The sequence below is a fragment of the Carcharodon carcharias genome, chromosome 6 (genome assembly GCF_017639515.1).
Source record: "Carcharodon carcharias isolate sCarCar2 chromosome 6, sCarCar2.pri, whole genome shotgun sequence".
Taxonomy (NCBI): Eukaryota; Metazoa; Chordata; class Chondrichthyes; order Lamniformes; family Lamnidae; genus Carcharodon; species Carcharodon carcharias.
The window spans coordinates 68,170,802-68,195,918 of NC_054472.1; the positions used below are offsets into that span (position 1 = coordinate 68,170,802).

Below are 25,117 nucleotides of genomic sequence, written 5' to 3' on the forward strand. Positions count from 1 at the left end.
TCCTTTTTGTGTAAAAGCGTTTTCTAGCCTCGCTCCTGAAAGACCTGGTTTTGATTTCTAATCTACGTCCCCAGTCCTGGATTGACCACCCAGCTTTTATCTGTCTATCCTATCAGTTCCCCTTGAAAACTCGGATTAAATCACTCCTAACCTTTAAAATTCCAGGGAATATAATCCTAGTTTTTTTAATTCATCCTCGCAATGCAATCCTTAAGAGTCCACATCCAAAATGGATTGTGAGAGCAGGAAGATAGAGAGAAAAGATAAGGAAAGGATTTTAAAGTTTGGAAAAAAGCAAGAAAACATTTTAGAATATGAAGGAGGTTTGCATTTATATGGCACCTTTCACAATCTTCCCGAACTGCTTTAAAGCTAATTTAGTACTTTTTTTTTTACAGTATATTCACTGGTAGAGAATACAGCACGTTAAAAACCGTTACAAAATAATCAAATAAAGAATTATCAAATTAAATGTAAAACGGCAGATTGTAAAGAATAGATAGGAACTGGGACAAAAAGGGCCAGCAGAAGTTTTAATCTTTTTGTTTGATTTTAAACTGGCTCCTGCTCGCTATGAAACATTCCTTGTTCTCTAAAACATAGGCTCCCTCCGATCTGCTTGAAGGATTTGTAGAAACCAGCTGTCACAACTATGATGTGCCATCTTTCCCATATGTGACAAGTACTCACCCTGGTTAGAAAATGCAATTCTCTGTGATGTGAATCGCTTAAAAGTGAACATTACCTCAAATAGGCTTGAAAGCATTTAATCGCCCTGAGATGACCATGGGATGTGGGTCTGAGCGCTGTTGCCACTTCTCGGCGGAATGGTGTTGATAGCTGAACGTCGCAGGAGGCTGTGCTGCAGGACCTGGAACTTTTCTGAGTTACAGAGCGATCACTGCATTTCTGCTCTGTGGGGAAATAGAGAGAGCAGGAGCCTGCGGCAGGCAGCCTCGCTAGGTTTCAGGGAGCGCCTGTGAGGTTCATTTGCAGAAAGCGCAAGACTGCTCCAAAGTTTTCTCAGGTGGCAGTCGCTGAATTGTTCGGGGCGGACCCGAGACCCTGGCATGTGAAGAGATATAAAGTGACTTTGTACAGCTGGAGGAAGTGGTCAAATGAGGAAGTATGTCATATCAGTTACAAACAGGGACTTCTTGCTTTTAAACGGGGTTGGGGGGGGGGGGGGGGTGGCGGTGGTGGTTGTGGGGTGGGGGGCGGTGGTAGATGCAGATATAATTTGCCTTCCCTGGGACCACGTGGATTAGGATGAAACATCTGGGAGAAAGTAACTGAGCTGGGAGCTGCTGCATCTGCCTCTCCATCTGAGCGCTGCGGCAGCGAGCACACAACAAACCGGGACACCATAGGGTCGGGGCAAAAGCATCCCAGTGTCCCTGGAGCCCGTGGGCAGTGCCAGCTTCTGCCAGGCACCTTCATCAATGAGAATAGAATCTGACCCCACACCCAGGTAGGTCTTCCTCCGACTTCTTCAGCTGTATATTAGTTTAGGATGGTTACCTCTCCTGTGTGTTCCTTACCCTGAGCTACTCTTAATTAGAGCTTCCAACCCAATTTTACATCGCTTTAATACTTTTTGTGTTTTTTCTATCCTTGTATATATTCTTGCAATCAGTCTATATTTATATTTTGTTTTATGATATTTTACCCTTTCCCTTCTTTGTCACTTTATTTCTGAATCACTTCATTTGTGTTTGGTCTCAGTGCTCTCTCTCTCCCCTCTTAAAAAGGCTGAGTAAACATGTAGTTTAAGCTTTAGTGCAGACTGGCTATATGTGTTCTTAATGCTTCTAAAACATGTTTGTTCCTGTTTTTTTCCACAATATGTACCATTTTAGTCCATTCTCCTATCTTTTAAAATACAACGGAAATAGATTAGCTGTCAGTGTCTCTGTTTCAGCTCCTCATAGGTCCCTCAATTACGTTGTAGTTCTCTATGCATGAACTTTTAAAAATTTGCCATTCCTATCATTGTTGCTGTTTTCTTGTTCCTTGGAATTCATTTTGTCTGGCAGAGTTATCTGTGAGGAATATTAGGACCAATTTGTAAACACAAGTGATTAACTGATGACATACAACCATATCACTCTGCCACTTTAAACATGCACCCACATGTAGTTGATAATCCATAAACTAGATGATGAAAATATGAGCAAGGAGAATCCAAGTTAAGTAGATTGAGAGTCCATCTCCCAGTAAGCTATCAAACATGATTCTGGAGCAAGTTTTGTCTTTTTGCCACCCAAGGTAGATTTGCTTCAAAACTCTACGAAACAAGCTTATAGTCCTTCAAATCAAGAGCCATTGCATAGCATAACCTAGCATTTACCACTCAGAAATAGACTTATTAGCCCAACAAGTCCATGCCAGTGTTTATGCTCCACACAAACTTCACCCTTCTTCATCAAATCCTGTCAACATACCCTTCTATTCCCTTCTCCCCCATGTGTTTGTCTAGATTGTCCTTAAGTATATCTATTTTAGTTGCCTCAATTATTCCTTGTTGTAGCAAGTTCCACATTCTAGCCATCCTCTGGGTAAAGACTCTTCTCTTGAATTTCTTACTGGATTTGTTAGTGGCTACGTTATATTTCTAGGCCCCTAGATTTAGCCTCATTCACAAGTGAAAGCATCTTCTCGACATTCATCCAGTAAAATCTTTTCATGATGTTAAAGGCTTCTCTCTGTGTTCTCTTTTCTAGAGCTCCATCCTGTTTTATCTTTCCTGGTCAGTGTAACCTCTAGCTTCTGGTTTTACAACAGTGACTATATTTCAAAACTACTTCATAGGCTGGAAAGCACTTTGGTTGTGAAAGGCCCAAATAAGTGAAAGTCTTTCATTTTCTTTATAATTCTAATATATCTTTTTTGCACCTTTGCAGTGCCTCTCTATCCTTTTTATAATATTGAGATCAGGATTGAGACCAGTATGGCCTAACCAAGAGCCTAAATAAGTTACCATAACTTCTCTGCTTAGTAATTCTAGAAATTAATACCAGTGTTTTTTTTTAAATTTTGTCTCAAATGGATTTATTAATCTGCATTGCTACTTTTAGTGATTTGTGTAGCACCACCACCACCCCCCCACCACCCCCCCCCCCACAGAACCCTCTGCTCCTCTACCCGATTTGGACACTTAGGCCAGAATTTTACATGGAAAAGATGGCCCTGCCAACTGCCTGAAAATTCAGGATCAAGCTCACCTCCATCAGCCCAGGAAGCCACGACTTAGATTGGAAATTAGTTTTAAAAAAAATGTGCATGACTCATTTCTCTCCCAGCCTGTAAAAAGCCCAACAAGAGAAGGTGCACTGTTGGATTTAGGAATAAGAAATGAAGCAGAACAGATAAATAACTATAAGGGAACATTTCATGATCATCAGGCTGCTAACTGAGGTCACGGTCTCTGCCCTATGTGGGAGCAGGTGACTGGCAACTCTCTAATTCCAGCAGCGCCACTGGGTGCAGTGACCACTGCTGGAACTACAGTCAGCCCCCACTGAAGAGCTATTGAAGAGGCCAGATAACAAGATTAGTCAGGGCGGCTTTGCCAATGCCTGTCAGAACCTATACATTCAGAAATCTGTGCTGGCCATTCTTTATGATATTTTCAGTTTCTAGATTTTTCCTATTACATTTTTGAGTAAGGATTCCATTATCTTTCCTACCACCAATATTAAGTTAATTGGTCTATAGTTCCTTGAACTTGTTTTATCTCCGTTTTTAATACAGAAATCACATTAGCTGTTTGCCAGTCATCTTGCACTATTCACATTTCAGTATTATACATTTATATTTGTGACTGCTTTCTCTTCCCTATCTTACTTTAATATGTATGGATGCAATCCATCAAAGCAGGGGTATAATCCTCTCTAAGGTTGATTAATTTATCAATTATTTCTCCACTTTTTATCTTAAATGCCTTTAGTTATGTCCCCAAACTTTATCTTAGATTTTATCATGTTGTGATTGCTATAGCCTCAATGTTCCCCTATAGTTATTTATCTGTTCTGCTTCATTTCTTATTCCTAAATCCAACAGTGCACCTTCTCTTGTTGGGCTTTTTACATGCTGGTTGAGAAACGAGTCATGCACATTTTTTTTTTAATAATCTCCAATCTAAGTACCTCTTCTGCTACATCTTCTTGCCAGTTTACTTGAGGGTTGTTAATATCTCCCATGGTTCTTATCCTATGTTCTTTACTCATTTTACATATCTGCTTTCATATTTCTTCCTCCACTTCCTTGCCACTATTTGGTGGTCCGTAATATACCCCTTGTGGTGTATTGATCCCTTATCTATTCTCTTAATCTATATGGATTCTGTTTCCATCTTTCTGATAGTTCTGTCCCTTTTTTCCTACTGCCTTTATGTTATCTCTAATTAGTACAGCTGCTCCAACCTACTCCTTCTTTCCCTTTCTTTTCTGGTTATATTATAACTTGTAATACTTAGTTGCCACTCCTGTTCATTATGTAGTCATGTATCAGCTACCTCTGCATTTGGTTCCTTGCTACAGATTATTGCATCCATTGTACTGTTTTGTATTGGATGTTCTGTAAAGAGAGCTTAATTTGACTTGAATAGATGTTCCTTTTACTTTATTTCTAACAGTCCTTTAATAATTGTGCTTTATATCTGTACTTGTTTTCTGGCAGGCACCAACACACTGGCCATGCCATTTGCACTCTGTTCATATTTTTGTGACATTTCGTGAAATCAGTGGGGGGGGGGGAGGTGAAGGAAATCAGGCCTGGTTTTAAATGAGCGGCCAGTATGCCATCGCATATTTTACTGGTACAAATAAAACCTTGAGTATTTTGTATACAATAAGTATTGGATTTAGTGTTCCACATATATTACAATTGGTTGAGAAAAACCAGCAAAAGCATGAAAGGATTGTTCTGATACAAGATAGCACACAAGTTGTGTCATGATGTTTGTTGGTACATAGTATCCACATCTTAAGCACAGCTGCCTGGGAATGATGAAAGAAATTTACACAAGGAGTCTGAAGTTAGGTAGGGAGGTTATGAGTACCTACTACAACTCGTCAATGAAGTTCTTCAGGTACAAACACTTACACAGCAATGCCAGTAATCATCAAAATCACTATGCTGTCACTTATTATGTGTGAAGCTCTTTTCAGGCTGGCACTGGTGGTATCTGCATTGTTATCCTGTTTGCTGTCCACGGATATATCAAGAAAATCACAAAAGCAGGCATCATCGAGTGAGCCAAAAGCTTAATCATTTTTACCACTGACTTAACAGCAATGTGAACAATTATGCAGATTTTCTGGTTTTGCAGGAGTTAGGAGGTCAATTCTTGCACCCAGACCATTATTTGGCTGCTATGTATTCAATTCCTCTTTTGGACCATGGAGCTTCTATATCTCATGTGCACCCAGTACGCAACCACCAACATAGAACAATGCATGTGAATTCATTTTCCCCAGAGGCTTCCATAATGTCTTAATTTTAACCATCTGTATCACCTTTATTTGAAGGGCAAGGAAAGTGGGAAGACTGCTTTTGAAGTATCACTCCTTCAGTGGTCACACTGTCAGTTCAAGAGTTAGAAAATTGTGGGTTCAAGCCCTATTGGAGGTACTTGATAACACAATCTACATTGCTACATCCATGCAATTCTGATAGAGTGCTAAAATGTTGAAAGTGCCATATTTTGAATGAGACATTAAACAAAACCTAATTAACCCTCTTATGCTGACACAAAAGATAATGTCACGCTATTTGAAGAACATCAAGGAATTCACCTGGTGCCCTGGCTAACATTTATCCCTCATTAAAACATAACTTATTTTTTAGGATTTTGCTATGAGTAAATTGGCTGTCAAATATCTCTAAATTAATAGTGCCTGTTATCAGCCAATTTGATTCATTGTACTTATAAGTAAACAGCCGACGGTACTTTGCAAAGCAAAAGTTAAGGCCCTAACAACACCCGGCTGCATTGCTGAAGGCCTGTGCTCAAAGCCTAGCCAAGTCCCTAGAAAAGCTGATCCAATAACACCAGCATCTATCTGAAAAAGTGGAAAATTGTCCAAGCATGTCATACCTACAAAAAACAGGAAAGCTCCAGCCAACACCTACCTCATCAATCTACTGTTCACAATCATCAGTTAACTGATGGAAGGAGTTGTCAACTGTGCTAACCAGCAGCATTTAATCACCATTATTACAATAGAGCACAGAAACCAGGAATTCTGTCCATTCCCTCAGTGTTTATGCACCATATGAGCCTCATTCCATTCTCCAGTGAAGCTCAACTCAAACTGGAGGAACAGCACCTCATCTTCCGACTAGGCACTTTACAGTCTTCCGGACTGAATATTGAGTTCAACAACTTTAAATCATGAATTCTCTCCTCCATCGCCACCCCCTTTCCGATCCCCCTTTTTTCCAATAATTTATATAGATTTTTCTTTTCCCACCTATTTCCATTATTTTTAAATATATTTCCACCCTTTGTTTTGTCTCTAACTTTTAGCCTATTTCGATCCTTTTCCCCCACCCCACCCCCACTAGGGCTATCTGTACCTTGCTCGTCCTGCTTTCTACCCTTAATGTCAGCATTAGCACATATCTTAGCTAATATCACCATCGTCAACACCTCTTTGTCCTTTTGTCTATGACATCTTTTGGTAATCTCCACCTATCACCTCTATCCAGCTCTACTTGTCCCACCCTCCCTTTAACCAGCTTATATTTCACCTCTCTTCTATTTTTCCTTAGTTCTGTTGAAGAGTCATATGGACTTGAAACGTTAACTGTATTCCTCTCCGCAGATGCTGTCAGACTTGATGAATTTTTCCAGGTATTTTTATTTTTGATTTTGTTTTGGATTTCCAGCATCTGCAGTTTTTTTGCTTTTATCTCATTGCATTCTATATGCTTCATCCCACCCTATTAACATATCCTTCTATTCCTTTCTCCCTCATATACTTAAATACATCTATGATCACCTCATCCACTCTATGTAGTCACTTCTTCCACATTCTCACAATTCTCTAAATAAAATTTTTCTCCTGAATTTCTTATTGAATTTATTCATGACACTTTTATATTTATGACTCCCTAGACTTTTGATCAGTGGAAACATTGGGCTGATTGTTACCAGCCTTCTGGAGCTGTGTTAGCAGGCAGAAAGCCTGGTAAAATGGAGGAGGAAAGCATTGGGAGGAAAGTCTGATGTTTCCTGCCGCCTCAGAATATTATAAATGGCAGGTGCAGCAGCAGTACGGCCATTCAGCCACTGGAGACAGGCAGCCACTTACTGGATGTAATTGGCCAATTAACAACCATTTTCTGCCTTCACTGGCATTTTACCGGCCAATCATCTCAGGCCCAGGATATCACTGCAGGTGGGCAGGATCTTAGGTTTAACTATCTTCAACTGCTTTATTAATGACCTTCCTTTCTTTGCAATGTCAGAAATGGGGCTATTTGCTGATGATTGCATAGTATTCAGCCCTATTTGCAGTTCTTCACATAACAAAGCAGCACAATGGCCATATAGCAAGACCTGGACAATACCCAGGCTCACATTAATACTTGGCAAATTACATTGCAGATAATGATAAAGTAAAACTGAAGAAAGTTCTTGATGGCTGTGGAGCAGTTTGGGATGTTCTGTGGTCATGAGAGGACTGTACAAATGCATGTTCTTTGTTCCTTCTTTCAGAATGATTTTTGACGTTATTCCCTACATTACAACAATGATTACATTCAGGAGTACTTAATGGACTATCCTGAAGTCATGGAAAGCAGCATATAAATGCAACTTTCTTTATTCCTTTATTATTTGAAACCACAGACGGAAGTTAAGTGCAAATGCAATGAAGTTGTTCTATTTAAATGATCTAGATACTTTAATAAATTGCAATCCCATGAATTTGTTAACAGAATAACATAGCGAGAACAGTAGAGACAAAAGATGCAGGAAAAGGTTTGCCAGAGGAGTGAGATCACTTACACAATGGAGTAAATGGCATATCAAACTTAATTGAAACAGGTAAAAGTAAAATACGCAATGCAGGCATTATTGTGAGAATTAAGTATACAATGAATGTAATTGATTACCAGCTGGAGGCTTAGCAAGTGACCAGGAAGAAATGGCCTGCATGTTGCTTTAAATTTTTGGACTGTTAAGAGGTAATGCCGCTTTATTTTTGAAAATATGGCATTGCAACTGGAAATTTTGCAAATTGAATTGAGACAGAACAAACCACTTAAAAATGCAAGGCCAACCCAAAACCTCTTGGAAATACACAATATATAAAGTATAACAGGGCAGGCTACAGCTACTGTAGCGTCAACTTGCAGACACTTCCTCCTACCTCCCCCGGACCATGACTTCGCCACTGAACATCAAGCCATTGTTTCCAGGACTGTCATTGACCTCATCTCCTCTGGAGATCTTCCTTCCACAGCATCCAACCTAATAGTCTCCCAACCTCGGACGGCCCGCTTATACTTCCTACCCAAAATCCACAAACAGGACTGTCCCAGCAGATGGATCGTGTCAGCCTGTTCCTACCCCACAGAACTCATTTCTTGCTATCTTGACTCCATTCTCTCTCCCCTTGTCCAGTCCCTTCCCACCTACATCCGTGATTCCTCTGACACCCTACATCATATCAACAATTTCCAGTTCCCTGGCTCCAACAGCCTCCTCTTCACCATGGACATGCAATCCCTCTACACCTCCATCCCCCACTAAGATGGTCTGATGGCACTCTACTCCTTACTCAAACAGAGGCCCGAACAATCCCCATCCACCACAACTCTCCTCCGTCTGGCTGAACTTGTTCTCACACTGAACAATTTCTCATTAAACTCCTCTCACTTCTTCCAAATAAAAGGTGTGGCTATGGGTACCCACATGGGCCCCAGCTATGCCTGTCTCTTTATGGGGTATGTGGAATATTCCTTGTTCCAGTCCTACTCCGACCCCCTCCCACAACTCTTTCTCCGATACATCGATGATTACTTCGGTGCTGCTTCGTGCTCTCGTCGGGACCCGGAAAAATTTATTAATTTTGCTTCCAATCTTCACCTCTCCATCATTTTCACATGGTCCATCTCTGACACTTCCCTCCCCTTCCTTGACCGCTCTATCTCAATTTCTGGTGATAGACTGTCCACCAATATCTATTACAAGCCTACCGACTCCCACAGTTACCTCGACTACAGCTCCTCACACCCCGTTTCCTGTATGGACTCCATCCCATTCTCTCAGTTCCTTCACCTCTGTCACATCTGTTCTGATGATACCACTTTCAAAAACAGTTCCTCTGACATGTCCTCCTTCTTCCTTAACCGAGGTTTTCCACCCATGGTGGTTGACAGGGCCCTCAACTGTGTCCAGCCCATCTCCCGCGCATCCGCCCTCACACCTTCCTCTCCCTCCCAGAAACATGATAGGGTCCCCCTTGTCTTCACTTATCACCCCACCAGCCTCCGCATTCAAAGGATCATCCTCCGCCATTTCCACCAACTCCAGCATGATGCCACCACTAAACACATCTTCCCTTTACCCCCCCCCCCCCGGATGCATTCCACATGGATAGTTCCCTCCGGGACACCCTGGTCCACTCCTCCACCAACCCCACCACCTCAACTCCCTCCCACGGCACCTTCCCATACAACCACAGTAGGTGCAACACCTGCCCCTTTTCTTCCCCTCTCCTCACCGTTCAAGGGCCCAAACACTCCTTTCAAGTGAAGCTGCATTTCACTTGCTCTTCCCTCAATTTAGTCTACTGCATTCATTGCTCCCAATGCGGTTTGCTCTACATTGGAGAGATCAAACACAGACTGGGTGATCGCTTTGCAGAACACCTTCGGTCTGTCTGCAAGCATTACCCAGACCTCCCTGTCGCTTGCCATTTCACCACTCCGCCCTGCTCTCATGTCCGTCCTTGGCTTGCTGCATTGTTCCAGTGAAGCTCAATGCAAACTGGAGGAACAACACCTCATCCTCCGACTAGGCACTTTACAGCCTTGCGGACTGAATATTGAGTTCAACAATTTTAGATCGCGAACTCTCTCCTCCATCCCCACCCCCTTTCTGATCCCCTCCCTTTTTTTCCAATAATTTATATAGATTTTTCTTTTCCCGCCTATTTCCATTATTTTTAAATGTATTTCCATCCATTATTTTATCTCTACCTTTTAGCCTTTTTTGGTTCCTTTAACCCACCCCACCCCCACTAGGGCTATCTGTACCTTGCTTGTCCTGCTTTCTACCCTTAACTAACACATTCCTTAGATAATATCACCACCTTCAACACCTCTTTGTCCTTTTGTCTGTGACGTCTTTTGGTTATCTCCACCTGTCACTAGCCCTCTATCCAGCTCTACTTGTCCCCCCTCTCCTTAAACCAGCTTATATTTCACCTCTCTTCTATTTTTACTTAATCCTGTTGAAGGGTCATTCGGACTCGAAACGTTAACTGTGTTCCTCTCCGCAGATGCTACCAGACCTGCTGAGTTTTTCCAGGTATTTTTGTTTTTGTTTTGGATTTCCAGCATCCGCAGCGTTTTGCTTTTATATTACAGCTACTGTACATATTGCAAGTGACACAGCGAGTGTCAAGAAAGCTTTCAGTAGAAGAACCAGGCTGAGCAGCTGTGCTCTCTCCCTCTCTCCATGTTATGGACTTGATTTTCCAGGCAGACTTCTCGTAGGAAACAGTAAACTTTATTTCCAGGGCTTCAGCAGCAGTTACATGCATCCATCAAGATCCACAACTAGTCACAAACTCCACTCCGTAGGTTCTCCATGCTAAGAGCTGATTCATTCACACTGTCATGTGATATTACACAGTACAATAAGTCCTAAAGCTACAGTCACTACATTCCTTAAATCTACAGTTACTGCACTCTCTTTTTGATAAAAAGCGTGTCACCCAGTTTGAGAAGCCAATGGTCAGAAACCTACCAGCATATCAAGATCTTGTAATAATTGATAAAAGCAAAAACTGCAGATGCTGGAAATCCAAAACAAAAATAAAAATACCTGGAATAACTCAGCAGGTCTGGCAGCATCTGTGGAGAGGAACACAGTTAATGTTTCGAGTCCGTATGACTCTTAAACAGAACTAAGTAAAAATAGAAAAGAGTTGAAATATAAGCCTTCCCCCCACCCCCCACTTAAACCAGCTTATATTTCACCTCTTTTTTATTTTTACTTAGTTCTGTTGAAGAGTCATACGGACTCGAAACATTAACTGTGTTCTTCTCCCCAGATGCTGCCAGGCCTGCTGAGTTTTTCCAGGTATTTTTATTTTTGTCTCATAATAATTGCACCATCTTGTACATCTGACCGCATCCAAGAAACCAGCTAACCTAAATCGGCCATAGCATTCAAAATCTACGCCCCAAGGATGAACAAATGACACTTAACCATATATTCTTTTAACTTTTTTATTACTGAACTCTAACTCCCCTTATTTCTGATATCTGTGTGTATGTGTTATTATTATTTTTTCTCCCGTGTTTAGTGGTTAATAAATTTGTTCTTCCTTTAACTCAAGAAAACCTTGTTTGGCTCTTTATTGCTCACAGTTTAAATAGTTAAATACATTCTGATTTGGAAAAGGCATCCTTGTGAAAAATAAATTTAAACCTTTGTTGTGACCAACTGAGGAGGTTGAATAGAGGGAAGCCAGTTCTTCCCTTCTTACTGTTCATTACAGGACAACGCGGTGAAGTAAATGAAAAGTTACTAAATGATAGCAGCTTATATTTCTATAACATTCATTAGGAAGAAGAACATCTCAGAGCATGCTAAAAGGCTACTGAGCAGGAAGTAATGCGAATTGAATGTGTGGGGCGCTGAAGGCTTGACCAAAGAGATTGATTTTTAAAAGAGTTATAAAAGAATAGTGATTATGAAGGAAGGGAAGGTGTAAGAAAAGAGACTTTGGAAGAGAATTCCAGAGGGCCTAAATTTAGTGACTGAAAGATGTTTCTAATGTTAGATTGGAAGAAGTTGGGAATAGGCATTAATCCTAAATTAAAGGAATGGAGTATGCAGGCTGGTGTATATAGCTGCAAAACATTTCCTAGCTAATTAATTGACTAGGCAGATGATTTTCAGAACTGAACTGCTTTTTTTCTCATCCTTGATTTTTCTTGAATCGCCGTAGAGCAATATTTACAATGTAGCACTCCTGATGCAGGACATTTTATAATGGCAACGCAAGTTGGGAATTTAAACATGAAGGTCCATTTGCCAGATTTATTCTTTTCATTAATTATTATTTATTCATGGGATGTGGGCATCGCTGGCAAGGCCAGCATTTTTTGTACATTGCTAATTGCACTTGCAAAAATGGTGGTAAGCTGCCCTCTTGAATAGAACTGAGTGGCCTGTTAGATCATTTCAGAGGGCAGTTAAAAATCAACTATGTTGCTGTGGGCCTGGAATCACTTAAAGGCTGGACTGGGTAAGGATGGCAGATTTCCTTCCCTAAATGACATTAGTGAATCACAGGGTTTTTACAATAATCTGGTAGTTTCATGGTCACCATTACTAATCCCTGTTTATTATTACAGATTTATTCAGTGACTATGAACACTTCCTCTTTTTTTGTTGGAATGAGCTCTAATGCAACATCACCCCCCCCCCCCATCTAAATTATAATACTATATAAAGCTTATGAAAGTGCTACATATAAAGAGTGTTTTTAATTACTTACAGATTTAGTGATCTTTGTACTGCTACAGCAAAACTTGGGAACATTGGAAAATGAGTCTGCCATGTAGACCCTCGAGGCAGTTCCACCATTCAGTGGGATTGTGGTTGATCGGCGACATAACGCCACATAACTCACCTTTGACCCATATTCCTTAATACCTTTGCTCAAAATAAACCTGAGTTTCAAATTTAGCAATTGAACTAGCATCAATTGGCATTTGCCGAAGAGAGTTCTGAACATTTATCATCCTTTCCCTGAAAAAGTGTTTCCTAATTTCACTGCTGAAAAGTCTGGTTCTAATGTTTACATTATGCCCCCTCATCCTAAGACTAAATTTTACCTGCCCATGGGAGGTGGGCTGGGAGATGCAGTGCTGGTAAAATTACAGAGAGCAGTTTGGATTGGCTCCTCAACACAACCCCAACAACCTCCTCAGAGGAGTTTCCTCTCTAATCCTTGACACCATGAGCTTTTAGATGCTTTTTTTAACTTAGGTGCCCATGATCCTGAGGTCTCCTGCATTCCTCAGCAGCAACCACCTCTCCTGGTGGCACAGCTGATGCTTCAGAGCTGCCGGCCCTGTTATTGGTTCAGCACCATCAGAAGTCCATCCATAATCTTCAATTAGATGGCAGGCACACAGGAGGCCAACTAGGAAGCCAATTGTGATAAAATTGCTGAGCAGGTGCAGCCCTGGGACTTGCTCTTCACCCAGATGTCAGGGTCCCCACTCACCTGATAAAATTCAGCCCCCTTGCATTCCCTCTATCTACTCTCAACACTCCTCCAGGCACATTCCCCTCCTAGGTGAAGGCACCAGTCCACTCTGTGCTGCACACATGGCAGCTGCCCCTCACTCCTAGCTCACAGGAAGCCCACCTCCAGCTGCCCATGTCACCCACATGTAAGGCCAGCCCTACTCTGCAAGCATTTTCACACTATTTTGCAGACCCCTTCAGGGGGTCTCTATGGACCTCCAAAGGTTTGCAGACTGCAATTCAGGAACCACTGATTTGATTAACTGAATTCAAATTGCACAGCTACATGAGATTTGAGCTCATGTCTCTGGAAAGACATGGATTATTTGTCCAGCTCCCTGGATTACTAAACTAGAAATATGACCCCCCTGCCACATACCCCATATTCAATTATTAACGTAATCTAAATATGTGCTCTTCTGGCATGAAGTTCTATGCTGTGGGCAATAAATACGAGCATTGACTCCTGGTACTCCATGTAAAACTGGATGTTATAACTTAGACCTGAACCATAATATTTGTTGTTGATCTAGATGACACAATAACATCAAAATACACTAAGGTGAAGTGTGTGTAACTTGGGTTCTGCATTCATACTAGAAGTGATATGCATGGGGAAATGGTCTAATTGCATTTAACATTTATTGTTTGGGGTTTTTTGATATTAAATACTGAGACCATCTTGAGTTAACATAGGTCTGGAATTGAAGACTAGAATTGAGAAAATTAGATGTCAAAATACACAAAGGAAAATTATTGGAGAAAAATCATTTCAGAACAAGTTTGAAGGTATCTTTTGCACACATGCACAATTGCTTCTGGATCTTGAAGCTCTTCACCCATACATTGAGATCTAAGCTAGAAAACCGAGAGTTACTGTACATGGTTATGTTCTGATAAGAGATGAAACACCAGACCCGATCCTCCACCTACAACATGTAGGAAAAACTGGCAGACAAGAGAGTAATTTGTCCACTTCATGTGTTTGGAGACATTTATATCTCTCATGCAATGGTGTTGACATTGGGCACAATTTTTCCAGAATTGCACTAAGTGCTGTCGTGGGTGGGCAAAATGGAATCCTACCCCTGACAAAAATGGCGGATTTTCATGCCGTATCGTCTCGAGCCCGCCTCGTTATACATTAACTCCCATGAAACACGCCATTTCCATGGTGAACTGACTGTCACTTACCCGCCTGCCATCACCCCATTGTTGCTTCATGCCGGCCGCCAACCTTAAAAGGCAGCCGCCAGCACAGCGGTCATCACCCAACAGCTCACCACCACTGCCCGGGAGACATGGTCAGCAAAGGAAAAAAGACTGCAGCCCCCCTGCTTCAGTGAGGGATCCCTCAAGCAACTGCTGGATGCTGTGGAGGCCCACCTGGATGTGCTCTATCCCTGCTCTGGCCACAGGATGGGCAAAGTAACCAACCCAGCTTGGGAGGTGGTGGCAGGGGCGGTCAGCACGAAGGCCCTGTAGAGGAGGACAGCCACCAGTGCCGCAAAAGGATGAATAATCTCCTCCATTTCGCCAACGTAAGTCACTCTTAGCATCAGTCCCAACTCACACACTCACAAACTCATCACATATCCACAGGACCCTCACTGCCAGTGCAAGGGACATCTTTCACACACACCGTCATTGTCCTCACCCCATCCATGGGAATACTCACCACCCACACAGGCCAGGCATACTTGTCACCTGGTCTGGTAGGCATCCTGATACACTTTCTCCATCTCTATCCATGCAGGACAAGCTGGCAACAACAAGGGGGAAAGGTCACAGACCGATGGAAGGATGCCGGAGATCAAAGTTCTGACAGAATTCAAAAACAGAGCCATCCAGCTGGCCAGCGATGACTGGGACCAGTCCTGTGCTGACTGTGATGTTGGTGCTGCTCTACCAAGTAAGGATCCAGCAGTGCAACATCCATTAGACAATCATACTGTGAGTGATGTGTCCTCTTTCACAGGCCACTGCCATGCACTAATTATCTCCCCTTGCTTTTGCAGGCACATCTGGGAAACAGCCAACAGAGTCCATGACTCAGGGCCTCCAATCAAGCCCCAAAGAAACCTCTGAAGATGAATCTGAAGGCCCCCTCCCTGAAGTCCTGTCACAGCGCTCACCCACACCCTCCGCCAGCACAGGGACAAGCACCTCGGTGGGACCTAGCTTTAGAGTAGCCTTGGGATCACAATCTGGTGAGCACATCGCACTTTCTGATCCACAGCAGGCAGAGGCAGGGACTTCCCAGGTTCCCAGCACTCGGAGGTTTGCTGGAGGCCAGAACGTTGCTGAGTCCAAGTCAGATGATGAGTCCCTGGTCTCAGTCATGTCACAGTTGCTGGAGCAGCAAAGGCGAGCTCGGGAACATCAGGAAGGGATGTCCGCTGCACACCGCAGATTGCAAGGCACGATGGAGGTGTCCGACCATCTTCAGTCTGAGCTGATAGTGCCAGCATTGCAACACACTGAGGTCAGCACTGGCAGGATGGCATCCGCCATGGAGACCTTGGTCCAGGACATCCCTCCTGCACTGCTGCATGGGCTTAACTCCATCGCTGATGCCATAGTTGGCCTCGACTGTGTGTTCGCAAGAGGGGTGCTGGGCATCTCGATCTCACTCCAGCTACCCCTTCCAATCACTAAGTCAGCCGGGTCCCTCGGCCACCCAGAGGGAGGGGGATCAGCAGGTGCACACTCCAGGGCCAACCACCCAGGTGACTCTGGGAGTGACCAGCCCATCTGAGTCCACTCTTCCTGTGACCTCCACAGCTCCAGCTTCCCAGGTCGAGGAGAGTGCCACTGCCACACAGCAGGACTCCTAAAGTAGGCCAGGGCCCATCAAGCCTCTAGAGGACGTCCGCCAAAGTCACAGACAGGGTGTCACCGGCAGCAGGCTGTCTCCACCTCTGGATGTCTGGGGAGCACCAAGATGTAGCGGCAGGTTTAGGAAAGTTAGGTCAAAGTAGTTGTGCAGTTGAACACAGATGTTGATCACTTGTACATACTGTTCACTATTGCCAATAAACTCCTAAGAATGTCTCCCTGCCTATTGGCTCCTTGTTCTGATGAGCAGTGTTCTTGTCACTCAGATGTGAAACCTTTCTGTGCAAGATAAATGGCAGTTGTCTCAGCCCATGGCCTCTTCCCTGTGCTCTGTGCAGCCTTCAGACTCACAGTGATGGTCCAGCCTCACACTCCCTGGAAACATTACTGATGCCTGCACCTCAATGGTGCTGGTCATTGCTGCCAGAATGTTGTGGGCAGGAGCCACAGAATTCTCCCACTCTTTCTGTGTGCTCTCAGCACCTTTAAGGTGGGGCTGGCCCCCATCACACCAGCATCTGTGACCAGTGATACTGTGCACCAGCTCCTGAAGGGCTGAGACACTGAAGGTGGACACAGTATCAAATGCGTCTAAAGTTTCTTGGCTGCATCTCTGAGATGGCCCTGATCATGGAGCACAAACGAGCTGCCCTCAGCCAGAGAGGAGTCAGACATTCTCAGAGGCTATGGAGTGTTCTCACTGCATTTTGTCATCATCTTACTGCGATTGAGTGACTATTAGGGCCTCCGTTGCATTTCCATGACAGGAGCATTCTCACAGAGGGTATTGGTGCTGCCATAATCCAGACTGGAGTCAAACATTCACAACTGTGATGTGAGGATCTATGGGGACACCTTACTGCATGTTGTCATCATCCTCCACTAATCTGGCAGCTATGAGGGCCTCCTGAGTGCACCTGCCTCATCTAGCCAGCGCAAGAGCTTCATCCTCGACATTGTCATGACTGAGGACCCCTTACCCTCACCCCTATTGGCATCCTCCCTATTGGAGGAGATGTGCAGCTCCTCCATATCCTCTGCCAGCTCGTCTCCCCATTACAGTGCCAGGTTGTAAAGGGTGCAGCAGACAACGATGATGCGTGACATCCTCTGTGGACTGTATTGCAGGGCTCCACCAGACTGGTCCAGGCACTGGAACCGCCTCTTCAGCCTCCTGATAGTCTGCTCCACCAAGTTGCAAGCTGCTGCGTTAGCCTCATTATACCATCACTCTGCTTGCAGTCTGAGGCTGCTGAATGGGTGTCATTAGCCACGGCCTCTACAGGTAGCCCTTGTCCCCAAGGAGCCAACCCTGCAGCCTCTGTGGACCCTGGAAGACTTCAGGGATCTGCGAGTGACTCAGGATGTAGGCATCATGCATTCTCCTCGGAAACTATGAACACCTGCAGGATGCGTTTTGGGTGGTCGCACACCAGCTGCACATTCAGTGAGTGGAAGCCCTTGTGGTTGATGAAGTCCACTGAGTGTAGCGACAGAGACATGAGTGCCACATGAATGTAGTCAAACGCACCCTGCACCTGTGAGAATCCCAAGATCTGGACGAATCTAATGGCCTTTGCATCCTGGCTGTCCCGGTCCCGGGCGAAATGCACAAAGCGGTGTGCCATGGAGAAGATGGGCATCCGTGACCTCATGGATACATTTGTGCGTGGAAGATTGTGAAATCCCACAGAGGTCACCTGTGGAGCCCTGAAAGGAGCTGCTGAGATAGAAATTGAGCGCTGCAGCCACTTTCACAGCAACTGGCAGTGGATGCCCTCCATGTCCTCTTGGCACCAAGTCCTGCAGTAAATGGCAGATGTGAGACACCAAGTCCCTAGACATGCGCAGTCGTCAGCCACACTGGTTCTCAATCATCTGCAGGAATGGCAGGCGGCGTCTATAGACCCTGGGTGTTGAGAGGTACCGACTAACCTGGGCAGCGTGTGTGGCAGCCCCTTTTTCATGAGGTTGCTGCTCCTGCCATGCGCCTCAGTCGCTCTCTCTTCCATCTTCTACAGTCGCTGTAGGCCATCAGGCATATAGCTGGGTCACCAGGATCCATGATCCTGACGTGGTCCTCCTGCAGCATGAAAGAGAGAGAGAGATGTGGTTATCATGGCTGTACTTAGCACCTTCCCTGGCCCTGTGTGACCGCCCCTTAACACTTCCCAGAAAGTGCTGGTCACCCCTCGGATGGCCAGAGATGAGTGTGCTGCATGGCTGCCCTGTCAACCTGTGACATGGGGACACTGGTCCAAACGGGGATGCTAAGATTGCAAAGGGCTGGGAGTGCCTCCAGCATTGCTACACTGCTACATGGCTAGCGTTGCTGAGGAGATTGTACAACGCGTGCAGTCCAACTGCTTCACAGTCCAATAAAGTGGTGGTGGATTCGAAGCCTGTGCCGGGCGAGGGTGGGGGATGGGGTAACAAACGAAGTGCTTGGTTGCCCCTTGGTGTCACCACATTGCTTGCATGGACAGACAGGCTAGGAGCCTGATCCAAATCATATCACTGTGGCTGCGCCTGATCTGTCTCAGTTGCAGAGGCACGGTCAGTTTATACAGGAGTCCCTAATGTGTGACCATTTCCCTCGCTTACCCTGCCCCCACCTTGATTTCTGTGTGCGGGATGCAGCACCAGGGCAGCAAATGACACCCGCCCACCACTCCCCACCCCCTCCAACAACAGTTGCCTCCGAGGCTGGCCAGCACTTGTCCCCGGACATATCCCCTCAGCAGTCGCCTCCGGGGCCAGGCATCAGTTGCCCCCTGATGTCCCTGAGGCCCGTAAACAACAGGTGAGCTGTGGAGAACGCTGCTGCTCACTCACCTCTGCTCCCCAAAAGTGAAGGCTGACAAGCGCGTGTCTTTCCCAACAACGTAGACGGGTGATTCGGCAGGGTTCCGAGAGGCTGGTGTGATGGCCTTTTAATTATATTCTAATATATTACAATTAGCTCCATGCCGATCGATGGTAGGAAACATGGCCCGCCACTGGCGGGTTGAACAGTAGATCGCGACCTGCCTTCAGGCCAACGCAAAGTGCGTCTCGCCTTATTTTCTGTGCACGTGGGCTCGGAAAACTCCACCCATTAATGCAAATGGTTTTGACATTGCATCAATGGAATACTTTAGGTGTTAAATTATTCAAGGTGTATTTTCCAAGATTTATGGGACCAGACCAAGAAAGTAGCCTCAAAAACAAATCGCTTCATTATAACTGCAGGACTTGGCAACTTCTTAAACTTTAAAAAAAAATCCATTGTTAAAATGGAGGAACAGGATAATTGGCTAAATGCCTATATCCACACGCTGAAGAACAGAGTTGTAAATCTGAAAAAAACTGAATATTTAGATTCAAGGTCCAATTTGTTTTGAGGACTAACATTGTACAGGAGGTTGTGTGATGGAAGGAAGTTGCCAAAACCTAGAAAAAAACTGAAATATATGGTATAAGAATTAACTATAGTACTTAGTTTCTGGCAATTGAAGAGGTAATTAGACATCTGTTAGAAGGGACATTTTCCAGGGGCTTGCTTATGATTATCCTTACAGGAAGGGGATGCCATTACCCTATGATGCTTTAGCACATCTGTTCCAATTATGGTGTAGCAAATGAATGATTACAGCTCTTCAAAAGGGATATTTTAAAATGTGCAATGTTATATATGTAATTACTACTGACAGTACTTCAAGAGAGGGTGAAAGTTCTGTCAAAAATACTAAAAAAAAATCAGTGAGAAATCTCATTTAGTACTCAGACTGATTTCTATCCTGTTACAAATGTCAATAGGAAAATGCCACTCATAGCTACTTTCAAATACACACTTTCCAACAGTGGTCCCTAGACAACAGATCAGAAGTGGAAAACTTGACTGAAACGTTTTTCTTCTCCTTTCAAAGCAAGGGATCCTGAGACTAATTACAGTATCCAATCTCTGTTCTGCCCCGGAGTTAGCTAATTCTGCACAGGTCCGAATCGAACCTTCTTTCCTAGTCTGTAAATCTCTGTATTATGCTTTGTCATGTTCATAATCTCTTCCATGCTTCAGTTATGCCTGGTATTCCTATCCCAGCTCTGCCGTTCCTGGCATTGCTTGACAAAGATCTAAAATTCACCATGCAACTTGATGAGGGGTGAATACTTTTCCTTTTTTCAGACATATACCTTTAAATGTGTCGATCTTTTTCATTTCAATACACAGATGAGAATTTCTCTATTTCCCATTCGGCTTGTTCCCTCTCCGTGAGGGCAAAGCTGCGTAGGCAGCTATGACTAATTATTCAAGCAAATTGATTGTGGAAAACTGGGATCAGTCAGTCCTGCTGCTAGCTAACTGCATTCCAGCAAGCTGGCAGAAAATACTTAAATTGTACTGATGGCAGAAAATCTCCAATACGGGGAATTACCAGTAAACCCAGGGAATTACTTGTGCACTGCACAACAGATGGGATCATCATCACAGAGGATCCGTGTTTGACCTTCAAGGAACTTAAATTTCATGTACCATGAAGTATATAATTTTGTGTTTTTAAGTACCCTTCTGACAAGAAGCACTTGTCTCGGATAGATATATTTATTGGATCTTTTCTTGCCAGCCACAGGACAGGCCACAGTAGATTTGGATACTGGTAACTGTTTCTTCAAACTGCAGAGAATAAACACTGCGCTCTGATATGCCAAAAACACCGATATGAATATGCATTTTTTATGTATTTTTATTTGTGTTTTGGATTTCCAGCATCCGCAGTTTTTTGCTTTTATCCTAGTGTTTAATTGACTGCCACTTCAAGGAATGCCTACCTTGAAGAAGTATTGCTCTTCTCTCTGATAGGATTTCCGTATCTCTCTTTTGCCTTATTCACTTCCATTGCTTTCCATTTCTCTCCTGGTGTTTGACAAGATGTTTACTAAAACCCGCTTTCACAGCCATATTTCCTTCCTCAGTGACTGTCTCTGTCTCCAACTTACCCCACATGGATTTCAACTGAAGTTCCATCCCTCATGTTTCGAACCCACCCAGGATTACAGGTATCTCCGGGACATACAACGCTCCTCAGACTGCTGTTCTCGTCGCATTGTGAGATCCACACTCAGTGCAATGTGCCGCCACATGAATACACTCGATCACTCCCTCCAGCAGCACTGCCGTACCCTTTTTGTAAGCTGCGCGTGCCCCCAGTTTCATTTTATTCTTCGTCTCATCTGATGCCTCAACAAGAAACTGTCCCTTTCTTTCAGGTGCAAAGGAACGCAAGCTCCAACAACTTATCAACACCAACACCCATCCAGGACCCTCCACCCCTGCCTGTCCTTCTATCCCCATCCCGTCTTCCAATCCCAGCCCCAAACTTGTATTCACCATACCCCCTGACCTTCCCCTCTCCGATACTGAACGTTCAGTGCTCAGCAAAAGACTTAGTTTCGTACCCTTATGCCCTTACCTCAATGAATTTCGGGCTCAGCATGATGCTGAACTCTTCTTCCGCCGCCTTCGTCTCCGGGCTCACTTCTTTGGGCAGGAGTCCTCTCCCCGTTCAACGGATCCTTTTACCCACCTCCAATACTCTCCCTCCACCTGGACCCCTCCCTCTAGATTTTTACCTTCTCTTGATCTTTTCATTGAGAACTGTCGCGTGACATTAGTCGTCTCAATTTCTCTGTTCCTCTCACCCACTCTAACCTGTCTCTCTCTGAACTTGTTGCATTCCGTTCTCTCAGGTCCAACCTTGATATTGCCATCAAACCTGCTGACAAGGGTGGTGTTGTTGTTGTCTGCCACACTGACCTCTAACTCACAGAGCCTGAGCGTCAACTCGCAGACACTTCCTCCTACCTCCCCCATGGACCATGACCCCACCACTGAACATCAAGCCATTGTTTCCAGAACTGTTACTGACCTCATCTCCACTGGAGATCTTCCTCCCACAGCTTCCAACCTGATAGTCTCCCAACCTCGGACTGCCTGCTTCTACCTCCTGACCAAAATCCAAAAACAGGACTGTCCCGGCAGACCGATCATGTCAGCCTGGACCTGCCCTATGGAACTCATTTCTTGCTATTTTGACTCCATTCTCTCTCCCCTTGTCCAGTCCCTTCCCACCTAGATCTGTGATTTCTCTGACACCCTACATCATATCAACAACTTTCAGTTCCCTGGCCCCAACCGCCTCCTCTTCACCATGGATGTCCAATCCCTCTACACCTCTACCCCCCACCAAGATGGTTTGATGGCTCTCCGCTTCTTCCTCGAACAGAGGCCCGAAAAATCCCCATCCACCACTACTCTCCTCCCTCTGGGCTGAACTTGTTCTCACACTGAAAAATTTCTCCTTAAACTCCTCTCACTTCTTCCAAATAAAAGGTATGGCTATGGGTACCCGCTTGGGCCCCAGCTATGCCTGTCTCTTTATGGAGTATGTGGAACATTCCTCGTTCCAGTCCTACTCCGCCCTCCTCCCACAACTCTTTCTCCGGTACATCGATGATTACGTTGGTGCTGCTTCATGCTCTCATCGGCACCTGGAAGAATTTATTAATTTTGCTTCCAATCTCCACCCCTCCATTGTTTTCACATGGTCCATCTCTGACACTTCCCTTCCCTTCCTTGACCTCTCTGTCTCAATTTCTGGTGATAGACTGTCCACCAATATCTATTACAAGCCTACTGACTCCCACAGCTACCTCGACTACAGCTCCTCACACCCCGCTTCCTGTAAGGACTCCATCCCATTCTTTCAGTTCCTTCGCCTCCGCCGCATCTGTTCTGATGATGCTACCTTCAAAAACAGTTCCTGTGACATGTCCTCCTTCTTCCTTAATTGAGGTTTTCCACCCACAGTGGTTGACAGGGCCCTCAACCGTGTCCGGCCCATCTCCCGCGCATCCGCCCTCACACCTTCCTCTCCCTCCCAGAAACATGATAGGGTCCCCCTTGCCTTCACTTAACACCCCACCAGCCTCCGCATTCAAAGGATCATCCTCCGCCATTTCCGCCAACTCCAGCATGATGCCACCACCAAACACATCTTCCATTCACCCGGCCCCCCCCCCCACCACCCCCCCGCCCCGGCAGTATTCCGCAGGGATAGTTCCCTTCGTGACACCCTTGTCCACTCCTCCATCACGCCCTACACCTCAACCCCCTCCCACAGCACCTTCCCATGCAACCGCAGATGGTGCAACACCTGCCCCTTTACTTTCCCTCTCCTCACCGTCCAAGGGCCCAAACACTCCTTTCAAGTGAAGCAGCATTTCACTTGTACTTCCCTCAATTTAGTCTACTGAATTCATTGCTCCCAATACAGTTTCCTCTACATTGGAGAGACCAAACGCAGACTGGGTGACCGTTTTTCAGAACACCTTCGGTCTGTCCGCAAGCATTACCCAGACCTCCCTGTCGCTTGCCACTTCAACACTCCGCTCTGTTCTCATGCCCACATGTCCGCCCTTGGCCTGCTGCATTGTTCCAGTGAAGCTCAACTGGAGGAACAGCACATCATCTTCCGACTAGGCACTTTACAGCCTTCAGGACTGAATATTGAGTTCAACAATTTTAGATCATGAACTCTCTCCTCCATCCCCACCCCCTTTCCGACCCCCCCTTTTTTTCCCAATAATTTATATAGATTTTTCTTTTCCCACCTATTTCCATTATTTTTAAATGTATTTCCATCCATTGTTTTATCTCTACATTTTAGCCTTTTTCAATTCCTTCATCCACCCCACCCCAATTAAGGCTATCTGTACCTTGCTTACCCTGCTTTCTACCCTTAATTATCACATTCCTTTAGATAATATCACCACCTTCAACACCTCTTTGTCCTTTTGTCTATGACATCTTTTGGCAATCTCCACCTATCACTGGCCCTCTATCCAGCTCTACTTGTCCCACCACCCTTAAACCAGCTTATATTTCACCTCTCTTCTATTTTTACTTAGTTCTGTTGAAGGGTCATACGGACTCGATACGTTAACTGTGCTCCTCTCCACAGATGCTGCCAGACCTGCTGAGTTTTTCCAAGTATTTTTATTTTTGTTTTATATGAATATACAGTTTGTTATCAATATCTTTGGGTTGTGTCCCATATCACAGATCATTCAAAATGTTTGATCAATGGTTTTTCGAGGATGAAATCACCTCATGCCATTCATTACAAGAATCCTGTGAATGGTTGACTTCTTAACATAGTTAACAGAAATTTAGTTTGTTTAGTTTGAGGCATCTTGGTCAGTATTGCACAGAGTCTTATTACTTTGAAATCAGGGTTGGGTCAATTATTCTGTGGTGTTGTACAGCCAAATAAGAAGTGAAGGAAAGTGTTTCATGGTCAATTTAGTTTTATAGCTCAAGACAATCTTTGTTGTTTGCCTGGATGTAGGGTAGTTAATAACACATTCTAATTCAGAGGGGATGAGAAAGAGAGCAAATGTGGTGGCAGTAGAAGTGGAGAGCTTCACATTTTGGAAAATACTCATGTTACATTAACTGGAAACTTTGCTAGTCAAACCAACATCATAAATGTTGTCACTGGCACAGGTGCAGCCTCCTTAGTCCATGTAAAACCATTGGGCTGAATTTGAAGGCTCCATCGTGGCGGGGGTGGGGCCGGAGATGCAGCCAGCCATTCAAAAGCCTGATTCTGCTAGTGGGAGGGGCCATAAAATTCCATCCATTGTTTCTTTCAGAATTATAATATCAACGCAGTTCTATGTGAAGTCACCTGCACTGAACTGGGTTAATAAGAGCCAGGACTTGTTGGCTCC

The 25,117-nt window shown here is 44.5% G+C and overlaps 1 protein-coding gene across 2 annotated transcripts in view; it reads left to right on the forward strand.

The window, feature by feature from the left end:
* Window positions 1-929: 929 nt before the first annotated feature.
* Window positions 930-25,117, forward strand: part of kcnv1 (potassium voltage-gated channel modifier subfamily V member 1) — an 89,422-nt gene continuing 65,234 nt past the window's right edge. Inside the window, exon 1 of one of the 2 annotated variants that reach the window (XM_041190642.1) lies at window positions 930-1,126. The gene's annotated coding sequence lies outside the window, so the exon portion shown is untranslated. Of the gene's footprint in view, window positions 1,127-1,305; window positions 1,472-25,117 lie in introns of those variants that run through there. The other variant, XM_041190641.1, reaches the window with a different exon arrangement.